This window comes from Camelus dromedarius, chromosome 4 (assembly GCF_036321535.1).
Source record: "Camelus dromedarius isolate mCamDro1 chromosome 4, mCamDro1.pat, whole genome shotgun sequence".
In the NCBI taxonomy this organism is placed as follows: domain Eukaryota; kingdom Metazoa; phylum Chordata; class Mammalia; order Artiodactyla; family Camelidae; genus Camelus; species Camelus dromedarius.
The window spans coordinates 57,472,651-57,497,913 of record NC_087439.1 but is presented as its reverse complement, the minus strand read 5'-3'; the positions used below and the strand labels follow the sequence as shown (position 1 = coordinate 57,497,913).

General features: G+C 38.2%; 1 long non-coding RNA gene across 1 annotated transcript in view; it reads left to right on the top strand.

Annotated features, from left to right (window-relative positions):
• The window catches only part of LOC135321148 (uncharacterized), a 660,820-nt gene that overhangs the window by 45,272 nt on the left and 590,285 nt on the right, over positions 1 to 25,263 (top strand). The gene's annotated exons all lie outside the window — the stretch shown is intronic.

Here is a 25,263-nt window from a genome sequence, read left to right as displayed (position 1 = left end):
CTTACCTTATCTAATACACACATTGTAACATGTTCTTAATGTCCCTTCCCCTATTGCTACATCCTCAGCTTTGAGCTACCTGCACCCGGAGTAGGGAGTTTCTGGCACACTGGGCTCTTTGCATTTTGGGGGCGGGGAAGGAGGTAATTGGGTTTACTTATTTATTTTTAGAGGAGGTAATGGGGATTGAACCCAAGACCTCAGGCATGCTAAGTATGCGCTCTACCACTTGAGCTATGCCTTCCCCCACCACTTTGCATCTTAAGCATCTGCATTTTTCTGCAGATGGGGGATTTCTCTGGCACCCCAGAAGCTCACCATGCATAGTGGCAACTCAGAGGAGTGGGAGAGAACCTTGGCCAACTGGAGACAGAAGTCAGTGGAGAAAATGCTTCAGCTTTTCCATCTATTCGTGGGACAATTGTGAATTATGTTTCATATGGTTCTCAGAGGGTCCACAGTGGGATTTAGCCCCAGTGCCCATAGTGATAACCTGCTCTTTAATGCACCTTTTATATTGGCCTTTCTCCTTTCCCTGTCTCACGTAGGCTTACTGGTTCAAAATAGACTGCACCCAAGGTCTTCTGTCTGGGTCACCTTTTGGGGGACCCAAAGACAGACACACATCTAAACAAAAAGAAAAAAAAAACAACAAAAAAAGATGCACATCTAATAAAGCTCATCTCACATTGCTTTAAATCATTGTCCTTATCTCTGTGTCCTCTACTAGATTATGGAAACCTTGAGATACCGTGGTAGGCAGCATTCTGAGGCAGCTCCCAGGATTCCTGCCTCCTGGTGTACTTGCTCTGAATAATCCTCCTCATTTTGAGTGTGGGCAGGACCTGTGAAAAGGAGATAGTCACTCCTTTGGTTAGATTACATTATATGGCAAGATGATAATTATGTTACATGTATACATGTACAGGTTACTGTGTCTTAGCTGTGTCTTAGCCAACAGCAGTCAGATATTCCCCTGCTGAATCTTGAAGAAGTAAGTCACCATGAGTCATACAGATGCAAGGAAATGAATTCTGCTAAGAATCAAGCAACTTTGGGAGAGGACCCTCAGCCTTAGATGAGACGCCAACCCTGACCAACACCTTGACTACAGCCTTGTGAGAATCTGATTACCCAGCTAAGCCATACCCTGACTCCTGACCCATGGAAACTGTGAGATAATAGACGAATGTTGTTTTAAGCCATTAAGTTTGTGATATTTTGTTACACAGCATAGAAAACTATTACACACATGTATGTATTATTTTAAAAATTATTATGAAATATTTCAATATACAAAAATATTTAGAATAATGTAACCAGGATCATGTATGCAGTATGAAGCTTGAACAAATATCAGCATAAAATTACAAATAATGTTGACATCTTCAGTGTAGCCTAATTCTGGTTCCATCACTTCCTCTTGAGAACTCACAGTGTCCTGAAGATAGTGTTCATCATTACTGTACATCTTTAAAAACTTTATTTCACTACATATATGCCTGAAGATATGTCTGAAAATAACATACTACTGTTTTTTTCTGCTTGATATCTCCTCTAAAAGAAGTGAATTAAAATTTTTTCATTATGATTTTTGGGGTTAGTTTTCCTTTGGAATATTGTCCAATTTTACACTGTGGACAAAACAACAAATATTTCATTGGTTGCTATGATAGAAACATTTAATGCTCACTGAGCAAGCATGTACTCCATCACACCTGCCAGGCCTTAGCAGTGGGGTCATGCCATGTGACAAATTCTGGCCAGCTGCCTATTAGTGGACATCGAGTGTGTCTCTGCTGGGCTAAAGTACTGAAGAACTTCTGCAGGACACCCAGCTTATCTGTTCCTGGTCTTGGCAACCAAGGAAGTTGCCTGTTGAGATAACTGAGCCCAGGATGCAAACGACCTGGATTTCTCAGTCACCACATGGATGACTGCTGGTCTGTAACTTACGAAATTTGCACAGGACTTTTTGTGAGTAAGAAATAAATCTTTACTGTGTAAAGCGTGTATAATTTATTATTGTAGCTTACGTAGCCTAAATTATCCTGCCTGATACAGAAGCTATACAAGTTTGTGTTAATTTATTCTCATGTCGTGTTCCTTTTATAATTTATCTTTATTAAAACTCTTTGTCTTACACTCTATGTGATATTGATATTTCTATATCAATTTACTTTTTTTATACCAACTTACTTTTGATTAGTGTGTTTCTCTGTAATTTTGATCATCCTATTATTTTCAATCTTTTATTTTATTTAAGGCATGTCTCTTGTAAGTAGGTGGCAGCTGGGTATATTTTAAAATCAGATCTAATAATTCTCTTTTAGGTAATTTAATCTACTTATATTATTGGGATTACTAATGGATTTAGACTTATTTCTATGATTTTATTATTATAAAGCATTTTAATTTCCATTTAAAGACTATTAGTTATCAATTAATATTATAGTCAGTATCCCATACGATTTTGTTAGCTGATTAAAAAAAAATCACTTTCTGTATTCAGCACTATTTCTATTCAAGACCTTTATTCAAGAGGCTTTTCCCTTTGGTTTCACCATTCATCTTGATGAGGTACATTCACTCTTTTCATAACTTTTTTTAGATGAAGGTCTGTAGATAGTAAGCTTCATTAGACTCTTTTGAGTCTGAAAATGTCTTTTGTTTGCCTTTTACCTTTGAATGATAGCCAGGTATAGCATTGTTATTTTTCTGCAGCATTTTGCTGATACTACTTCACAAACATCTGGTGTCTATAATTGCTGATGACAGGTTTGCTCTTAGTTGAACAACCAGAATTTATTTACCCTGTATAACTGAAATTTTGTACCTTTTTACTCACACTTTTCCATTTTTCCCTTACTCAGCTTCTGGTAACCACTATTTTACTCTCTGCTTCTATGAGTGTGACAATTTTAGATTCCTCATAATGAGGATCATTCACTATTTGTTCTTTTGTGACTGGCTTAGTTTACTTAGCACATGTCCTCCAAGCCCATTTGCCATGTAAGTTGCAGTATTTCTGTCTTTTTTATGGCTAAGTAATATTTCACTATCCATTTTATACATATAATGGAATATTTATATGAATGATGAACACATAAGTTGTGTCCGTGTCTTGGCTATTGTAAATAATGCTGCAATGAACACAGGGATACAGATTTCTTTTCAAGATGGTGATTTCATCTCATTCAGATAAATACTCCAAAGAGGGACTTTTAGATTATATGACAGTTCTATTGTTAAGTTCTCAGGAACCTCATGGATCTCTGTTTCTTTAGGGTCAGTTATTGGATCACCTGATTCTTCATGATCTTTGTATCCTGCATCTTTGCTTTGGTATCTGCGCATTTGTATAACTGATCTCTTCTTCCAGACTTTACAGGTTCACTTCAGCAGGGGAAGACTTCTCCAATCAGCTCAGTTTAGGGTACTGGATGAATCAGTTGGTAGCATCTAGGGGCAGTCAGGGTCTCCTGTTGGGCAAAAACACTGTGTTCTGAAGTTGAGGGTAGGGGTGAGACAGGAGGGAAGGGGGCAGGGCACAACTGTTAGGTAGTTACATAAGTGGGGGCACCGGGCAGATAGGCGGAGGAGAGGGAGGATGGTTTGGCAGATGATGTTATGCCCGCCTCCAGCAAAAAGGGACTTTACTTCTTCCAAATGAGTGCCAGCAAGAAACTGGTTAAAACCTGACAGCCATGACTGCGTGGTAGCAGAAAGGACTTAACTGGACACAATCCAATGCTTATTGTATTATTGTTAACATTGTGGTTTAGGCACCCCCCAACCCCCATGGGTTTTTCTGTGTACACCATGGGTAAGGACATGCGCAAAGGGGCCAAACATGACTAAGCATTCCAGGGACAAGAACTGTCAATCAATTAAAAGACCACCTCTAAGTGAGGGTATAAGAGAAAGGGGAGCCGAAAACCACCACTCTTCCTCCCTTGGGTCAGCCATCCTCCCATTCTTGGGCGTGTACTTTTCCTTTCCTTTTAAATAAATCTTTTAAAATCTTTCGCCACACAATGCACCGTCTCCCGACTGCAAACTTGTTTTCCGGGTATAACAAGAACCGAGGTCTTTACCTTTTGGGACAACACAACCATTAAAAAACTGACACAGCAGTTTGCACCAAGATGGTGGAAGATTCAACTCCTAGTACACCTTGAGCTTCAATATACGCTCATTGAAATACAATAGTTGCTAAATGCACTCTCACAGGTGCCAGGACATTTTCAAAGCTGACCACAAAAGGTCAAAACGTGGGAGATTCCCAGTTCCTAGGAATCCCAGCCCCTTCCCCAAAACAGTTGGAATATTCCTCCCACTTGTTAGCATATACAGTTACCCAGCCCATAAACTCTAACAACCCCCCTCCCCGCACAACCTCGTGGCCATTTTCCCCACACTCTGTCTATGGAGTATTTACTTTAACTTTAAACTGAGCAACCAACCCCCACACTTCATGGCTTTTCTCTTGCCTTCTGAAACTGCCCGCACTCTGTCTAAGGAGTATGTACCTCTCTTAATAAACCTCTGGCTCTGGAATTATTTCCTGTAGGAAGCCAAGGACCCACACTTGGCGGAGCGTGTCTCCTTGAGTCCCTGGGACACTGCCATCCTCGCCCCATAATTTTCCTATACCAGGAGATGCCACTGGCTGGGCCCCAGAGTGGGTAGTCCTGCTGGCTGGGCTTTGTATGTAAGTGGGGCTGCTGGCTGCGCTCCACCGTCAGCTTGGGGCCACCAGCTGGGCTGTGCGAACACCCAAGTTGCGGGCTGTATTCCCCGGCAGGGCTGTGCCACTGGTTGGATGCTGCCCTTGGGCAGGGCTGTGCCCTGTGCTCCAAAACCACTGCTGGTTGGGCGAGGCATCAGGCGTACTCCGTGATTGGATGAAGCGGAAAGCTGGACGTCAGGCGGCTCACAGGCCCGGCTGTGCAGTTGGTGGCGGACTCAGAAGCCTGCTGTGAGATCAGGTGGGGACGCAGACGGCGCCCAGAGTTGTGCAGAGTCACACGGTGGGCTTCACAGTCAGGTAGGCCATTGGCTGTGCGCCTCCGGTGGACGGGGTCTCGGCCCCGCGGGGCCTCCCGCTGTGTCTGTGGCTGGGTGGGTGGGGCAAGAGGCTGCGCTCCGCCGGCAGCAGTTTGGGTCGTTGTTCTGGTTTCTGTGTCCGTGTGGCCGAAGGCTTGCTCCGCGATTGGGCGGGGGTCACAAGCTAGGCTGCTTGTCTGGGCGAGGCCGCAGGGTGTGGTCAGCCATCTGGCAGGGGCCAGTGCTGGGCCCCGCTGCTGGGTGTGGTTGTCGGCTGGGCTCTGAGGCTGTCGGGGTCACTATTCAGGCTCCCTGGTAAAGTGGGCCCAGAGGCTATGTTCAGCAGTTGGGCGTTGCTGCTGGCTTGGCTCCCTGATGGGGCAGCGTGACAGGTTCCACAGCTGCCAGTTGTCTGGCCAGACTTCCCAGAGGGATGGGACTGGAGACTGGGCTCTGCAGTTGGGCGGGGCTATGAATCTACAATGTTGTCAAAGAGTAGGCGCTTCTTTTACCTTTCCAATGCAGTCCTCTGTCTCTGTGGTTCATGGGAGTGCTTCAGTCTCCCCAGACCCTTCTGAGATTTTCACAACCTTGTGTCTTGTCTATGAACGGTTACTCGTTAGTCTTCTTGTGAGGGAGTCGGAAATTGGAACATTTATGTCTCCATCTTGATGATGTCACAGGGACAGAGAGCTGTGGATTCAAATACTACCTCTGTCCTTTAGTAGCTGTGTGATCTGGGGACAGTTACTTAACCTCTCTGAGGATCAATTTACAAGGGTTATATTTAAAAATGGAGATAATGAGGCTATGTTAGAGAGTTGTAATGAGATGAAAAGAAAGTGTTCTATGGCACATGGCTCTCGATAAATCATAGCTTCCAAGAAAAGTTGTATTTAATTTGAGTGACTATCAGTCAGAAGAGAAGGAGTTGTTTAGCTATTCAAATGAAGTTCTCATTTTGCAGAGGAAACTTTGCAACTCAGAGAGACAGAGTAACTTGCTCAGACTACTTTCTTACAAAGCTTATAGCTGTGACATAGATGTGAGAAATTTAAGCTGAATATGTGTTTCTGAACTGGAAGCCCCTAAAGGAGGCAGGCAAGGGGGAGGGGGCAATGCAGTTACTGATAGGGGAGAAATGCCTGGTTTGACTTTCATGATCATTTCTCAAAAGGACTCCATCGACCCTTGTGTTGCGGTGACTATGGTTCTTGACCTTTTCATCACGGAACCTTTTGGGCCAGGCTTGGAAATGTTTCAGTGGAACTAACATGAGGGAAAGAAGGAGATGTCAGGTGATGCTGGAAGTGGGCCTTGAGGCAGGTCATCTAGGATGCTGAAGCTTAATCTCATTAATCCGGGCCATTGAAGATTTTTGAGGCTGAATGGAAGTGTTTATAATTCAGCCAACACTATGTGTCCCTGGTAAGGATGTGATTCTAGCGGGTGAGGAAATTGTGCTGGCATCTTCTTGTGCTTCAGGGTCTACACTGTTGTCTCCCAGAAGCTCACTGTCCCCCATGCACTGGCAATTTCCTTCTCTGGCCTTTGCACTAAATGATAAACACACTTCACTTGTCAGCTTTTATAACTCTGAGGAAACATGTTTAGCAGAAAAAGATATCCTGTCACAGCTGGAAAGACTGGGGGACCTTTTGTTCACAGTTTCTCAGGATCAGCGGTCCTGGAACAGCTTAGCTGGGTGGTTCTTGCTCAGGGCTTTTCATGAGGCAGGGACGGCGGTCTCTGAAGGCTTGGCTGGGGTTGGTGGATCTGCTTCTAAGAGGGGTCCCTCATACGGCTGTTGTCAGGAGACCTTAGTTCCTCATCATGTGGCCTTTGCAAGGGCTTCTCCCAACATGGTAACAGACCTCCCCCAGAGCAAGCAAGTAAGCAGGTGAGACAGGGGTGATGGAAGGTTTTAAAAGACACTTTCTGTCTTTTTTCCTTTGTGTTTTCTCCTTTTATGCAGAGCAGTTTGCGAATGCTTCTCCCTGGCTCCTAGATCCCAAAGATTATTACATTAGCAGGTTGGAGCTCTTTTTTTTTTTTTTTTTTTTTGACACACTGAGGATATTGCAGATTAGTCACCCAGCCTCTGAGTGGCTTGACTCATCAGTACTCACCAGGCACTCCTCGTCCTCTTCCTCCTAATATCATGGTGTCACAGAAGCCATAGGTCTAGCCAGAGTTTGGAAGCAGCCTTTCTCAGCTTCATTTTATGAATAAGGGAGTCTCATCCAAGCCTGTGTCTTCTGTCGGGAATTTTGGCTGTACGTTAAGTGTAACACCACTTCATGCTAAGTTCTGATGCACCCATGTGCTCTTCAGGCTTATGCCCTAGCCATTCTCTTTGTTTGGAAAACTCCCTTCTAGAATTTCACATGACTTTCTGCTTCACCTGTCTAGGAAAGTCTTTCTTGACTGACCCATTTAAGGGAAAACACTACTGTTCTGTATCTCCCACCAAAGTGTAAATTGCATGGGACAGGGACTTTGCTGGGTTTCTACACAGCCCTATTGGCCAATGCAATGCAAAGGAACTGATACGTAGTACATACTTAATGCTTTTAAAAATAAATGAGTGAATGAAATTATGGTGCTATATGTAATAGGGTTGTATGTGCTTGGAAAGGGAGAAAAGAGGAAGGAAGGAAATTAACATTGATTGACAAACTATTATATGCCATGTTCTATACTGGGAACCTTGAATATATTATCCCATGTAATCTTCATATACCTATGGGGTCGAGATCAAAGTCATACTGCTAATTAGTGATAGAAATAGAGTTCAATGTCTGAGTATACTGAATTTATGTATCAAATAATTTTGAATATACAAAGACCACTGATGAAAGTAAGGAATCAATACATTATATAGTGTTTTAAATACTATTTTATGGACTATAATTGCAAGCTGTAAACATGGCATTTTTTTTTTCAGTTTTTGACATTCAACTACCAACAAACAGAATTTTGGAAATGTAGATAGTACAGGGAGCCCATGCTGGGAAAACTCTTTGCCCTTAGTCTATTTTTTTTTTTTTTTCTCACAGGACCAGTTATAGGAACCACAAACAGCCCTTTGGGGCTAAAAACGTCTTTTGATCAAGTGAATTACTGCTGCCTTGAATTTACCTTCTTTGTAATAAATGAAGAAATGAGTTAGCTATCCCATCTTCTAAATAGCCATCAGAAATCCTGGTAGGGTTTCCATTATTCTCTGAGCATTAGGACTTTAAAAGTGCAAATGCTCAAGTGTTTAGGATACTTAGTTATATACCTTCTGGGAGAATATATTGAAGTGAAGTTGTCAGAGGTCTCTAAAAATCACTAGTGAGCAAATAATCCTCCAAGACTGTCAGGGTCTAAGGGGACTTTTATTCAGCCTAGGGAGTTATCCTGTTGACAAGGAGCTTACTAAACACTGAATAGAAGAAAACTCATTTACAAGAAATGGGCCAGTTGGTGCATCAAATCAGTGGTTAATCTAAACCTAGCAGAGAAACACATGCATCGTGTTAGCTTAGTAGAATGCACATGGGTCATGTATTTTCTTTCTCATTTGTACCAATCACAAACCAATTCAGCTTTGTGGGCTGTGTACCAAAGAGAAATTGAGAAATACTGTGTAGAAAACTTAGATTATATTATCTATTTAGGGAAATACTTAAATATAGCAAATTGTAATCAAGCCCTCTACATTGCTCTAGTAATGTGAATATAAATTAGTTTTCTTTGTGAAAGGTTTTGAAAACTTTGACTATATGTGTATTATTTTCAACAATCTGAAAGAGTAAGTATTGAATTTGAAATTTAAAAAATTGTGCAAGAAATTGATAATATGGTAATTACTTAAATGTGAAATAATAGTAAGATCTTTTGGGAAGGCAATGCAAATCTTACTCATTTATGCCACCAGTGAAGAGCACTACGTGGAGTAGCTTTGGCCTGGAGTGGGGAGGACATGAGTGAAAGATTGAGGAGCCCTGAATTCCAGCCCTGGTTTTCTCAAACTCTCGTGATTTAACCTGGGTTAACTCACTTCATTTTTCATGACTCTATCTCCTTCTGAGTCCTGAATGAGGATTTACACCAGATCTATAGTTCAAGTTTTTAGATGTCACATCTTTCTTCAAAATATTATTTAAAACATTATGTTTAAGCCTAAGACAGAACACAGATTAAAAAGTAGGGCTGCTTTGTGTTTGCTGCAGAGGGGTAACTGAGCACTTACATTTCCCTGGTCCTAACTTATGCTCCCTTTGCCCATGAGGGATTTCCATGGAAGACAATGGAAATATTTTATTTTTGGTAGATAGTTTCTAAAGTTCCTTCTAGCTCTAATGCCCTGAGATTTTCTGCTTGTTAGTAATGATGGACTCTCTTTGGATCAGATTTCGATTTTGAAATTATGTAAATGATCTCAACAAATACTTATTGAGCTACTGCTATAACAGGGGTTGTTTAGGTACTAGAGGTAGAGAAGTGAATGAACAAACAAGCAAACAAACATTCTTATACTCACAGAGCCTACATTTAGTGAGGAGTGACACAATAGGAAAAAAACAAGTATGTCATGTAACAGATGGTAAGTATTATAAAGAAAGATAAATGCATGAGGGGGCTGGGGCTTCTGGGATGGGGATTGTATTTTTATTTCACATAGGGTGGTCAGTAAAGTCCTCGCTGAAGAGGGAACGTGGGATGCAGAGAACGTAGGGCAGTGGTTGGCATGACTATAAACAAGCAAAGGGGCCAGCGTGGCTTCATGGGGCTGGGCAGAGGGAAGAGTGGTGGGAGAGGGAAATACAGAGGTCTTTGGGAGGGGAGAATGGAAAGATGATGCAGGTCATGTAGGACGTCTAGGCCATTGTAAGGGCTTTAGACTGTAAATGAGGTGGGGAGTCATGGGAGGGTTTTGAGCAAAGAAGTAATATTATATAACTTATAAAATAGATTGTCCTGGCTATTGTGTTGAGAGTAACTTTTACTTTTTTTTATTGAAGTATAGTTGATTTACAATGTTGTGTTAGTTTCTGGTATACAGCATAGTGATTATATATGTATGTGTATATATTTATACACACACACACACACACATATATATATATATGTATATATATATATATATATACACATATATATATGTGTATACTTTTTCACTGTAGGTTATCACAAGATATTGAATGTAGTTCCCTGTGTAGGATCTTGTTGTTTTTCTATTTTATATATAATAGTTTGTACCTGCTAATCCCAAACTGCTAATTTATCCCTCCGCCACCCCTTTCACCTTTGGTAACCATAAATTTGTTTGTTATGTCTGTGAGTCTTTTTCTGTTTTGTGAGTAAGTTCATTTGTATCATTTTCTTGGATTCCACATATAGGTGATATCATATGATAGTTGCTTCTGTCTGACTTACTTCACTTAGTATAATAATCTCTAGGTCCATCCATGTTGCTGCAAATGGCGTTATTTAATTATTTTTTATGGCTAAATATTATTCCACTGAAGTATGTACCACAACTTTATCCAATCATCTGTTGATGGACATTTATGTTGCTTCCATGTTTTGGCTATTGTAAATAGTGATGCTTTGAACATTGGGGTGCATGTATCTTTTTGTATTAGAGTTTTCTCCAGATATATGCCCAGAAGTGGGATTACTGGATCAAAAGATAACTCTGTGTTTAGTTTTTTAAGGAACCTACACACTTTTTCCATAGTGGCTGTACCAAATTAAATTCCCATCAATGATGTAGGAGGGTTCCCTTTTTTCCACACCTTCTCCAGCATTTCTTATTTGTAGACTTTTTAATGATGGCCATTCTGACTGGTATGAGGTGAGACTTCATTGTAGTTTTGATCTGGATTTCTCTGATAACTAGTGATATTGAGTATTCTTTCATGTGTCTATTGGCCATCTATATATTTTCATTGGAGAAATGTATGTTTAGGTCTTCTGCCCATTTTTAAATTGGGTAGTTTTGTTATTGTGTTGTATGAGTTGTTTGTTATTCTGGAAATTAAGCCCTTGTCAGTCACATCATTTGCAAATATTTTTTCCCTTCCATAGGTTGTCATTTTGTTTTGCTTATGGTTTTCTTTGCTTTGCAAAAGCTTATAAGTTTAATTAGGTCCTATTTGTTTATTTTTGCTTTTATTTCTATTGCCTTGGTAGACTGACCTAGGAAAAACATTGCTACAATTTATCTGACCTGCTATCTTGTACTTGGCCCCTAAGAGGATAAGTAAGAGGATAAATAAAGGATAAGAGGATATGTGAATCTTTAATTTCTTCTATTCATCAGAATTTCATTGTTCTTAAGAATTGAGATGATTCTAGGATAATTTTCAGGGTTTTTTTTTTTTTTTTGTCTATGCTGGGAACATTTTCCTTATTCCCACTCAAATCCAGGAGGGTTAGCCAGGAAGAATGCTAAACACTATAAGGAGATAGCCCTCTTTGTACTAAGTGCTGCCGTATTTGTGATGAAAGGGAAAATTCTGAAAAACATGCTTCTGTTATGCTTTTGACCAGTGTAAGGTGTCAGACCCCGCCTGCAGTCCTGTGTGTCTTGAAGTGAACCTGTACATCATAATCAGTGTATGGGATCTGAATAGAGAATGGGCATTTCTGTAGCTCTGCTAATATCAGTTACAATTAATCACTCTTGTATTTACTGAGCACAGAGCTTTCAGCTCAACAGATATATATTGTGTAACAACTATGGGGTACACACTAATAAATAAATTAATTCAGATTATAAGAAGATGATTAAATATTATGCCTTCAAGAAGCTTACCATCTTACATTGGGGATGATAAATACACAAATATCTTCAGGTAGCTGTTTCTGTGTTATATTCAGATTTTATATATATTTTCTTCTCTGTGTGAGTTAGTCTGGTGGTATCTTATTCCGTCATTACTAGCAGAAGTCCAGTTGAGTTTATATTATGCTTGATAAGTACCTAATTTGTTGGAAGGCCAACATCTGGCTCACTATCTTTGTGGAACATCCAGCTCCCCATAGACATATAAGATATATAGATATAGATATAGATATATATGTATATATAAATTCAATTTTTTACTGAGAAATAAATTCCTGTGTAGAGAATAACTAAAGGTATTCATTTGAGTAAATATTTGTTCTGAAGCTTTGCATTTGGTTGTGTGTGTGTTATATATATAAAAGTGTGTATTTAAGCATCACTGAAGGATCTCACCCCAGTGGGATCAGGGTTGGAGCAAGGGAAATTTGCTTTGGAAGAAATAGAAAGAAATCAGTCACAATCCTTCAGCCAGAACGTTTGATTCTCTGAAATTTTCTAAAACAGAGGATCCAGAAATATAGTCATGTAACTTGTTTCCATTTCGATATTACCTGTTTATTCTCCAAACAAGATGTTTTGGAAGTCAGTACCTTAGCCATGTTGTACTTGAATATGCATTGATCTGAGCAGTTTTGTACGATTATAATAAAAGATGTGGTCGTCTATTGAACAAGCTGCTCCAAGTATACGGACTGAAATCACTTTTGTCTTCTGACGTTAAGTTCCTTTTTCGTGTGTTTTTAATGGAAATTTTTTCTGTATACTTTCAGGAGAGTGAAGGTGTTGTTGTACCTGACAGCAGAGACATAGGAAATTGGTCTACTAGATCTTGCTCTTTCATTTGTCTGTCTTTTTATTTTAAGTTGTGGTTTAAACTTTTTCTTTACCTTCAGAGCCTTATTACTAAAGGGTAGGAAAATTAAGGGTGGAGATGAATGCTGTTTTCTAGAATTATTGGGTGTATTCATATGGATTTATTTCTGAGGAACCTATAAGAGGTTGCATGGGGATTAAAAATTACTTTTTGTTAATTGTCTTTTTAGGCTTTTTCCTCCACATAATGTTTTTGTCTTTTCTCAGATTGAAAAGATTCTGGAGGGAAGATTGTGGTTGGATCTGCCAGAGAATCTAGAATAGGCAGAAGTCTGTGGGTGAGTGTGAACGTGAGTGGATGTGTGTGTGTTTGTCTGCATGGAAAAGGGCAAGCATGTAAAATTATTTGATGTAGGAATACATATAACTTCCTGAAATTGCTGTCTAAGATTTATGGGTTTTCTCCTTTTAATCTCTGAGAAAAGATCACCTTTTCTGTATTCTATAGCTTGTAATATGTTCGACTTTTGGCCCTCTGCCATTTCCAAAAATATGGGATTCATACCAGATTCAAAAAAGATTCATAGGCTACCTAGCAATCCATATGCTGATCAGTACATCCAACTTCAGTGACTGCAAGTGTTAAATCAATGTGTGATGTTGGACACCTTGGCAAGAAAACAATTAAGAAGGAAGAAACATGGGAAAGGAAGGCCAAAGAAAAAAAAAAGCAGTATATAATGCCATAATGGTTTGTGATATTAGAGTGCTTAGTGTCATAGCCAAAGTCAAGGGCTAACAATTGAGGTCTTTTGAACTTAACCCTGAATTTCTTTTGCTGCTGAAAGTTTGATACACTTAATTTTAGTGTACTTACAGAATTTTCATGTTAGAAGACATAATCTAATAAAAAATAAATTTCAAGATAAGGACTTAAATTGAGATCCAGAATGACTATTTTTCTTGAGATAACTTAGCTATTTGGTGACAAATTCTTGGTGGAAAAGCAGGTCTCCAGACTCCCAGTGCATGTACTTACTGTTAATTCAGACACTGAAAGTTTGATTGTTTTCCTGATTTTCACTTGACTGTAATTAATAGGCATAATAATCATGCATAATATTTGAGATTAACTAATTTACAATTTATCCAATTTACGGTCTTCCTGGTGAGGTTTCTGCTGGCTATTACTTTCTCCCAATGTCTCCTCTAATTCTTAGCTAACACTCAATGTCATTATGACTCTGTGTCCTATCCTTATTCTCTTTATTGACTGCCCTGTCTCCTTGTCTTAATCTCAGCAATCTCACCTTTCTTTGGCATCTATAAGAGACACAAGAAAAGTTAGCTGACTGTCAGGATTTCTACAAAGCCAATCCAATTCCCAAGTACTCAGAGAGTTACTCCCTCTGATTCTTAGTCCACAAATTTCCAGAGGTGCCTGTACGCAGAGGAACAGAGGAAGAGAGGAAGCAACAGGGAGTCAGATGACACTGATTCATTCACACTGGCTGGCTACTGGGTCAGTGGCGGCAGCCCAGAGATGTTCTAAAGAAGCATGCCTGGATTTGCATACCCTTATAGATACAAATCCACTGCTTCCCCACCCTGCCCTTCATTGTTCCTTCCTTTGTCTCCACAAAATTTCCCCCCATTTCTACCCTTGGATCAATATGTGCCACTTCCTAGATAGTCCTCAAAGTGCTGCTTGTTTTATACATTATTAGGTTTGGGCATCTAGTTTATTATACTACTACTGTCACGTCAGTATACTGTAGGAAGAGGGTCCTAGGCTACCTTGTTTGGTAACTGTGCAGCACTCTCTAGTCCTGGTTGGTTTACTTCCAAATCCTTGAAACAGTGTTATGCTTCTGTAATCTCAACTGTGCAAAACAAACAAACAAAGCCCAAGCTATTTATCTTGCAAACATCAGTAAGCATTAAATTGACCTGTCTATTTTACTCTAGTGTCCTTGTCTTTTGGTTTTGTTTTAGTACAAAGCAGTTCTTCCTTGGATGATTAAACCTACTTATCTCTAAAATGTTATTTGAACTTGAACTTATCTATACATTTTTACAATTATGATATTACTTCTGAGTTTTTTAAGTAGTCTTTGTCTTGTAATTTATGTTTCTGGACTTCTCTTGAATTCAAGGTCATTTCAACTATTTATGCCCCTTTTGATGTATGAGGTGTTGGTGAAACAAAACCACATATTATACTGGGTTGGGCTCCAAATATTGGGAAGTAATGAGGAAATGTGAGATTTTCATGTTACAAATCCTTGTCAGATTCTCCAGGAGGGTGGATTGGGGTGACATTTTTCTGTCAAATCATAACTTCCTGCAGATGAGGGTTACTTCATCTTTAGTTACTTATCTGGATGGTCTGAGTTGTGAATAAGCACACTTTGTGTAGAGGATAAATTTTGAGCACAGCGTAGATAATTTGTCTTTGAATTATGAGCATTTAACTTCATTTGAGGTAGAAATCTACCTATTTAATGAGGTTGAGACAAGTTTTCAGTGTAACAGAGGGCCTAGTCCTCCTTAAGCAGAGCATACACCATATCTACCATGTGTTATGAGGTCTAAAAATTGGAAAATAAATTGCAAAAGGCAAGAAAATCATGGTAAATAATGGTAAATATTTAAGGAAATGTAGTATAAGAAAATGTAAAGTAGATTTATTTATATAGATGCTATGGGAAGAGGAACTAAAACAGTTCAAGGATAATACTGAAGTTATTAATAGTAAAGTTAACTTGGGCCTGAGGTGAGAGAGAGTTCATGCTCCAATACCATGAAATAGTAACAGACAGAATGTTTTGATGTTGCATATGCTTCATCAGGCTCAAAAGTTAAAATGACATTGCTTTCTTTGAACTTGCCTGTCCTGTTTTATCTAGTGATGAATTATACAATATTACCTTCATAAACAGCATATGAACTGTGGGGAGCCTCTTTTCTCCAGTTATTTGGGAAGATGAACAACTCTGCGTGCTCTGAAATAAATGATGCTTCTTTTAATTCTAAGATTTTAATTGTTGAATTATAATCACAAGGTATAGATGATATAGATATATTTAATTAAGAAAGTCTGATGTTCATAAGGAAATAAGAAAATGTGTAGCCGAGGCATACAAGAGTTAGCACCAAGGGTGAAGTTTTTCACAACTGAGTTATCTTTGCACATACAGTTAAATACAATTCATCTATCATGTTTTATTTAAGGGAGATAGTTTAAAACACTTTACATGTTTAGGAACTTATAGTTTACATGGTATTCATCTGAACCCCTAATAAGCTTGACTTTGAAATAATTTTCAATTGTCTAATTTATCAACAGCTTAATTTTTTCATCTTTGACTCTATTTTAGTATTTGAATTTAAAATGAATTCAATTAAAGGGCAGATAAGCAATGATGAAAACAGAATAAACGTGAGAGCTGATTGTTGCCATTTGATAGAAAGTCAAGAGAACTCATATGGCAGTCAGATCATGTAAATTCTGGTCCCAGGCTGACTTTCACTCACTATGTGACTTTTATTTCCCTGGACCCCAAAAGCCTTCTATTTAAAATAAGACATACAGATTGGATAATTCATGGGGCATAAACTGGATAGTTGTTTAACAGAGAGATTCCCTTTCCCTACACACAGCCTCCCCTGCATTTGGAGGTGCAGTTGTGACTGAATGATGACCAATGAAACTTGATATAAGTGTATATATAATTTCCAGTCCTGGACCACAAAATTTCCGACAGACAGGTGTCTCTTTCTTTATCTGTCTACTGAAAGGAGAAAACTATAAGGTACTGTACAAGGGCAGATTCCCATGGCAGGCCAATCCTGGGGCCCTTAATGACTGCGTGGAGCAGAACTCCTTTTGCTGTCCCACATTTGACTATTGTCTAAGTAAAAAATAAATTTTTAATTGTGTTGAGCCACTGAAAACTTGAGGTTGTTATTAAAGAAATTAGCCTATTTCACTAATACACTGGACAAGTTTCCATTTGGTTTTACTTTTTGTGATTTGCCAAAAATCATTAAGAGTGAGTTAATATATGTTAAAACACTTTCAAAAGTAAAAACCTTTGTAAATATAAGTAAAATTTTTCTATTAGTCAAAGTAGACACACAGAAGTATTGAACATAATTTAAAATAACATTTATTTCAACCTATCAAAGATCATAGCTTAGCTCAGCCTACCTTAAACATGCTCAGAACACTTACATTACTCTACACTTGGGCAAAACCATCTAACACGAAGCCTATTTTATAGTAACGTGTTGAGTATCTTATGTAGTTTATGGTTTGGGTGCAGAATGGTTGTAAGAGTATCGGTTGTTTGCCCTTGTGGTTGTGTGACTGACTGGGAGCTTGGTTCTCTTGTCTCTGCCCAGCATCAGGAGGGAGTATCATACCACCTATTACTAGCTTGGGGAAAAATCAAAATTCAAAATCAGTTTCTGCTGCATGTGTATCGCTTTGGTATCATTGTAAAGTTGAAAAACTGTGAGTCAGTCCGTCATAAGTCAGGGAACATCTGTATTTTTTGAAAAGAGCTTTTTATAAAGAAAACTGCTCTTCGGGAGCTTCCTGGATGTAACCTGAAATGTCCTCCATATGCAGAGGGTAGGGAGAGAATGAAGAAAGAGGCAGACCACTCCAGATTGGTAGTGGCAGATTTAATAAGCAAAGGGACTTACATATGAGGCTTTTGTTTGGTGGCTGCCAGACAGGTAGGTCTCCGCACCCTCTCCAGCATTTATTTTTTGTAGACTTTTTGATGATGGCCATTCTGACTGGTGTGAGGTGATACCTGATTGTAGTTTTGATTTGCATTTCTCTATTAATTAGTGATATTGAGCATCTTTTCATGTGCATGTTGGCCACTTGTATGTTTCCTTTAGAGAAATGTGTATTTAGGTCTTCTACCCATTAAAAAAATTTTTTTTAATGAAATGTAGTTGATTTACAGTGTTAGTTCCAGATGTACAGCAGAGTGAATCAGTTATACATATACATGCATATATATTTTTTCTTTTCATATTCTTTTCTATTATATGTTATTACAAGAAATTGAATATAACTCCCTGTGCTATACAGTAGGTCCTTGTTTTTTATCTATTTTATATACAGTAATGTATGTCTGTTAATCTCCAATCCCTTATTTATCCTTCCCTGCCCTTTCCCCTTTGGTAACCAGAGTTTGGTTTTCTGTTTTTGGTTTGTAAATAAAAGTTGTGTAATTTTTCTTAAGATTCCACATATGAGTGATATTATATGATATTTGTCTTTTCTGGCTGACTATATTTCGCTCAATATGTTAATCTCTAGGTCCATCCATGTTGCTGCAAATGGCATTAATTTATTCTTTTTATGGCTGAGTAATATTCCATTATATACACATACACACACACACACACACACACGCATACACACATACCACATCTTCTTTCTCCAGTCATCTGTTGATGGATATTTCGGTTGTTTCCATGGCTATTGTAAATAGTACTGCTATGAACATTGGGATACATGTGTTTTTTTTAATTATAGTTTTCTCTGGATATATGCCCAAGAATGGGATTGCTGGATCATGTGCTAAGTCTATTTTTAGTTTTTCAAGGAGCCTCCATACTGTCCTCCATAGTGGCTGTACCGATTTACATTCCCACCAAGGGTGTAGGAGGGTTTCTTTTTCTCCACAAATTCTCTAGTATTTATTATTTGTAGACTTTCGTAGAAGTATCTATTTAGGTCTTCTGCCCATTATCTGATGGGTCGTTTGTTTTTTGATATTAAGTTGTATAAGCTATTTGTATATTTTGAAAATTAGTCCCTTGTTGGTTGTGTCATTTGCAAATATTTCCTCCCATTCTGTAGGTTGTCTTTTTGTTTTGTTTATGGTTTCCTTGGATGTGCAAAAGCTTTTAAGTTTTATTAAGCCCCATTTGTTTATTTTTGCTTTTATTTCTATTACTCTAGGAGCTGGTTTGAAAAAAATATTGCTGAAATTTATGTCAAAGACTGTTCTGCTTATATTTTCTCCAGGAGTTTTATAGTATCTGATATGTTACATTTATGTCTTTACTCCATTTTGAGTTTATTTTTTGTATATAGTGTTAGAGAATGTTCTAATTTCATTCTTTTACAGGTAGCTGTCCAGTTTTACCAGCGCCACTTATATAAGAGACTGCCTTCTGTCCATTGTATATTCTTGCCTCTTTTGTCATAGATTAATTGATCATAAGTTTGTGGGTTTATTTCTGGACTTTCTATCCTGTTCCATTGATCTATGTGTCTGTTTTTGTGCCAGTAGCATAATTTTGATTACTGTAGCTTTGTAGTGTGGTCTGAAGTTAGGGAATGTGACTCCCCCAGGTCTGTTCTTTTTTTCTCAAGATTGTTTTGGCTATTTGGGGTCTTTTGTTTCTCCATAGAAATGGATAAAAATTTTTCTGTTCCAGTTCTATGAAAAATGTTATTGGCAATTTGATAGGGATTGCATTGAATCTGTAGATTGCCTTGGGTAGTATGGTCATTTTAACAGCACTGATTCTTCCAATCCAAAAACGTGATATATCTTTCCATCTGTTTGTGTCATCTATAGTTTCTTTCATCAGCATTTTATAGTTTTTGGAGTACAGGTCTTTTGCCTCCTTAGGTAAGTTTATTTCTAGGTATTTTTTCTTTTTGATGGCGATGGTAAATGGGGTTGTTTCCTTAATTTCTCTTTCTGATATTTCATTGTTAGTGTATAGAAATGCAACAGATTTGTCTATATTAATTTTCTGTCCTGCAACTTTACTGAATTCATTGATGAGCTCTAGTAGTTTTCTGGTAGCATCTTTAGGATTTTCTGTGTATAGTATCATGTCTTCTGCAAACAGTGACAGTTTTTCTTCTTTTCCAATTTGGATTCCTTTTATTTGTTTTTCTTCTCCTATTGCTGTGACTAAGACTTCCAAAACAATGTTGAATAAAAGGCGAGAGTGAGCATCCTTGCCTTGTTCCTGATCTTAGAGGAAATGCTTTCAGCTTTTCACCATTAAGTATGATGTTAGCTATGGGTTTGTCATATATGGCCTTTATTATGTTGAGGTATGTTCCATCTATATCCACTTTCTGGAGAGTTATTATCCTAAATGGATGTTGAATTTTATCAAAAGCTTTTCCTGCATCTATTGCAATGATCATATGGTTTTATCCTTCAATTTGTTTGTTTGATGTATGACATCAAATTGATTGATTTGCCAGATATTGAAAAATCCTTGCATCCCTGGGATAAATCCCACTTGATCATGGAGTATGATCCTTTTAATATATTGTTGTAGTTGGTTTGCTATATTTTTGTTGAGGATTTTTGCATCTATGTTCATAAGTGATATTCACCTGTAATTTTCTTTTTTTGTGATATCTTTGCCCCCAGATGATTGAGAGCTTTTAAAATTCTTCTTGTATTTGAGTCTAGTTCACTTTATATATACATCCAGACTAAATGTTTAGGTATAACATATGTTTAGATATAACATATGTTTAGATATATCATACTGATGATTGTTTATCTTCTTGAATTTCTCCTTTTATTATTATGTAAGCCCTAGGGATATATTTTTTTAATTCCTGTTAATGTTTTGTTTTTTGCCTTAAGTTGTGCTTAGACTGATACTGATATTACCACAGCCAGTTTCTTTTCATTTGTGTTGTTTGCATATTTTGTGTTTTCTTTCTTTTGTGATCCAGCTCTATAAAGGTACTCACACTTACAGATTCAATTGCTGAGCCAGTGTGCACCTCAGGACGTTCTTAGTTACAAGGCTTATGCCTGTGACCTCTACCTACTGAGAGAGGCTATCTGCTAGAAGCAGTCACCTTGCCAGTCTGGTCCCTATGTTATCGACCCAGGTTCTTGGACTCTTTAATCAATAGAAATTGATAAGGGGCCAGACAAGAAGTTCAGGCAAGGCTTTACTGGGACTCCTGCTGTAGCATGAGTGAGCGAAAAAAAAGTAACTGGTTCCCTTGCTTGCTTCCTGAGGTGGGGGTGAGCTGGTCACTTGAATGGGGTGAGGGTAGGGGTGGACCCGTGGGTCAGACTGGAGGGGTAGTTTACGTGGTCTGCCTACCCCCTTGGTGGTGCTGTGTGCAGGCATCATTGGCAGTACCCTACTTTTGCTCCTGAAACCTCAGAAGTGGCAGTTGGGTTTTGCTCTTTTTGCATCTTATTGCTTATAATTTGCCCCAACTGCATACACATGCAGTTATTTTTAGCCCCTTATAGTTTCCTTGTATTTTGTTGCTTGAGGAGACGTTTTTCCAGGGGCAAGCACTGCAGCAATGAGTCCCAGGTCCCAGGTCCCAGCCTGTCTCACCTGAATCAACTCTGAATCTTCCTGTCAAAGTCTCTACTTTAGACAGACAGTATTTGATATTAATCTTTCTTTAAAAAAATTTTTTTCTGTACTCCTTGTAGAGTTTTAGAAGTTCTTTAGGCTCTTTTCTACTTCCTTCTCTAGCACCACTGTTTATTTTAGGATGGTGGTTCACAGCCTTGACTATGTATTGGATTCACCTGTGGAGTTTTAAAAATAGTGAAGTCTGGGTTCTCTCCCCTCCCCACCAAAAGATTATGATTTAATTATTTAGGGAAGGTAAGGCCTGGACATAAGGACTTTAAAACATTCTCCAGGTGGATCTAACCTGTAGCCAGTATTAAGAACTACTTTCTATCTCTGGATGCTCTCTCTAGACAGACTTCTGTTTCTGCTAAAGCCATTGCTGATTCTAGCTCAGCAAGGGGAAAGAGGAGAATACAGAGTCCTTTGGTTTAGCTGCAGTGTTATGAAGCCCTTTATTTACTTCAGGGCCCCTTATCTTTATAATGACTGCTTCAGAGATTTGTGTATCTCTGAAATTGCTCCTGCCTTTGTGTAGTTTTGTCCTGCTTTCATTTGGCAGTGGATTGTCTTTGTTTTCCTATTTCTGTCAATTTATCTCCCTGGAATCCTCCAAATATTTGATCTGTCAGTATCACTATTATTTTCTAGTACTATAATGTATTAATACTACACTATGTTTTCTAGAACTAGTGTATGTATATAGTATAGAATATAGTGCTCCACTATATTATATATATATTTATTATGTATACATTCTGTTATTTCAGGGGACTCTGAAAGGGATGATAGATGAACTTGCTCAGACTCTTTTTGTTCTAATCTTTGCCTCTTCGTTAAACCATTGTATGAACTAATTGAACTGATTGAATCTTTTTTGGTTTCCCTTAAGCTATGCTCTACCCCTCAGAAACTTGCCTGCTTTTTGGGTTGATGCTCAGATTAGTTATAGTTTCCCTGGACTTTTCTCCCTGGGATTTTGGAGCAGAATTGGCCCTGGGAAATTTGGAAAGAGAGGGAAAAGGTAACTTCCACAGCTCCTGAGGTCACACTCTTGCCACTTTGAATTCTGTACTGAGAAAGGCATCAGATAAATGCTTTACATTAAAGGGGAAAGATCTAAAAAGGCTTAATGTACCATTTTAAACAACCAATTTAATGTTTTAGTTCAAAAGAGAAAACTTCAATCATGAAATTTTAGATATTAGGTAAGATGTCAATTAGGGAAGGTAAAATCATCCAAGTAAACATATTCTTTAGGCAGGATTATGGGTCTTCTAGCTGTGGAATTGTTAAATTGGGATGAAAATACACTTCTAAGGTAATAAATATATTTTACCTATGAGTGTGACTAGGGCTAATACATTTTATTGTATTTTATATTATATATTTCTTGCCTGCTCTTCTATTTTTTATTTTCTTAATTTACTATTTATTGTGCTTATAGAATATATCTAATCCCAGGTCTCAGGGAATGTAGTTTGATCAGTATGGGGAGCCATATCATGACAGGTTTATAGATTAACACTGGGAAATAATAAATATTTACTAGATGAAATACACAAAACAGTTGAATAGATTTTACTCAATCTTCCTTACAATAGCTACCAAGAGACCAGTTGAAAAACATCAGCACTGAAGTATCATTTTTTTTGAGAAAATTTATAACAACTGAAAGCAGAACTTCAAGATGAAGTTGCCAGCACAATCTTAGAGCATCATCCCCAGGTATTGTCAGTAAGATTGAAAGTTTTGATCTCCATCATTATTTTCTACGTAGTACATTCACAGATGGAGCACAGGTAAATAATATTCTTCAATGAATTCAGTTCATAGTGCCAGTATCTTGAAAGGCACTTTACATCAGTGCTTCCCATCATATGTCAACAGGGGATTACTAGCTCTTCTGATTGTGTTCTGAAAACTCGGGTATTTATCTTAATCCTCTCTCTTTTCCCTTACCAAGATACCAAATCTTTTTCATATCATTCAGGCAATTTTGCCTCGGCATTTTCTTTGGGGATTACAGTTTCTTTTGTATCTCCTGGGGTCTCTTTTAATACCTAGCCGAAAGGAATTAGGGACTCCAACTTTGTTGATTTCCGTGCGTGCTCTAGTCCAGTCTTGCAGCAGTTCTTTTATATTCCTAACAAACACATCAAAAGGTTCTGTTTTCCCAGTTGTGGTCACCTCTCAGATGACTGAATTCTACCAGTCAACAGCTGGTAAATGACTTTACTGAGGAAAAAAAAAAATCAGGTTTGCTTTCTTTTGGTAGGAGGGAGCCACAAAAACAATCCTACCATTGGAGAATTTTCTAAATAAAACACTAGGGGAAAAAATATCCTACCAACTATTAAAAGGAGCAAAGTGAAGCTCAATTTGACTGATAAAGACATAATTATCTTTTACAGTATGAGTGTCATGATAAACTTTTTATTTTTATGCTTCAATGATGAAAAGTTTAATTATAAGATAAAATGAAATATTTACTTCTCTGTAAAATGACCTGTTTTTTAACTAATAACTTTATTATGACAATTTAATAAGGAAACTTTAAATTATATTATTTGTATTGCCATGGTAACCGAACACAATTTTCCCCTCACTTTATTTAGGCTACCCTTAGGCAAAACTGTAGCTAATCTCTCTCAATATCTTGTTTTTCTCTTCTCTCCCCTTGTTCTTACTTTGTGGTATTGATCCCTCTCAGGAACTTAAAGTTCTTATGTTTTCTGTTCTTTTGTTTTCTCTTTAAAACTCCATCTCAAGAAAGTATCTCATTGATCATTCAGATTAACAGACATTTTACTAAACTATAAATTTGTATTTTAACACAGGACAAAGTCCTAATTTTGCTTACACCCCTAAATGAAATTCAAGTGAGTCATAAATTGGAGTGGGAACTTGGGGAAAAATTTAAGCTTACCATTGTGCTTGATTACAACTTGTGCTGGATTGTCTGTTGTCAACTCAGCACCATCATCACTTCTTCTGAGGCTGGGGACTACATTTTCAGGAATGCTCTGTGTTCCCAGCCTCTCTGAGCTTCCCACGTGTAATCTGAGACCAGCCCCCATACATTGAGGGCAAGGAGAGGACAAAGAAAAAGGCAGACCATCTTAGATTGGTAAGTGACAGGTTTAAATAGTAAGGGAACTTACTCATGAGGCTTGCCTTTGGGGGCTCCAAAATGAGTATAGACATACCTCAAAGATACTGCGGTTAAACATTCCAGACCACTGCAATAAAGTGACTATTGCCAAAAAAAAAAGCAAGTCGTATGAGTTTTTTGGTTTCCTAGTTCATATAAAAGTTATGTTTACACTATTCTGTAATCTATTAAGTACACAATAGCATTGTCTAAAAAGTAATGTACATACCTTAATTTAAAATTATTACTAAAAAATGCTAACCATCGTTTGAGACTTCAGTAAATCTTGGTAGTAAAATTAAAATCATTGTTCGCAGATCACCATAACAAATTTAATAATGATGAAAAAGCTTGAAATAGTGAGAGAATTACCAAAATGTGATACAGAGACATGAAGTGAGCAAATGCTGTTGGAAAAATGGTGCCAATAGACTTGCTCAACTCAGAGTTGCCACAAACTTTCAATTTATAAAAAATACAATATCTGTGAAGTACAGTAAGGCAAAGTGCAATCATTTGAGGTATGCCTATACATTTTCTTACCCACCTGCTAGAAAAGTTCATATAGAGGATTTAACTGGGTTTCGTCACATACCCAGTCCAGAGAGTCTCAATGTCACATTTCTATTTCAAGGCTCTGTCCTTGGAGCAGCTTCATGGAGTGGGGCAGGCAAGCAGAATGCACATTCTGAAGACAGGAAGGCAGTGGTGAGGCTCCAATTGCTCGGGTCCAGCTTGCGGGTTAACTGGCAGTCACATCTACCTAATGCACTCCTACAATACTCTGTCTTGAATGGTTCCAGGTTCCAGATTCCACCAAGCCTCATGTTTCCTGTGTGACTCCTCTGTGAATTCAACTACGTGCCACATTTTCTCTGTGGGGCCCTTCATAGACAAATCAGTTTCTCTGTGCATTTTTAACTTCTTGTTGATGGCAAGCCAACACTGCCTTCGCTGGTTTTTAGTCCTTTATTGTCAAAGCCACGAAATTTACCTTCCT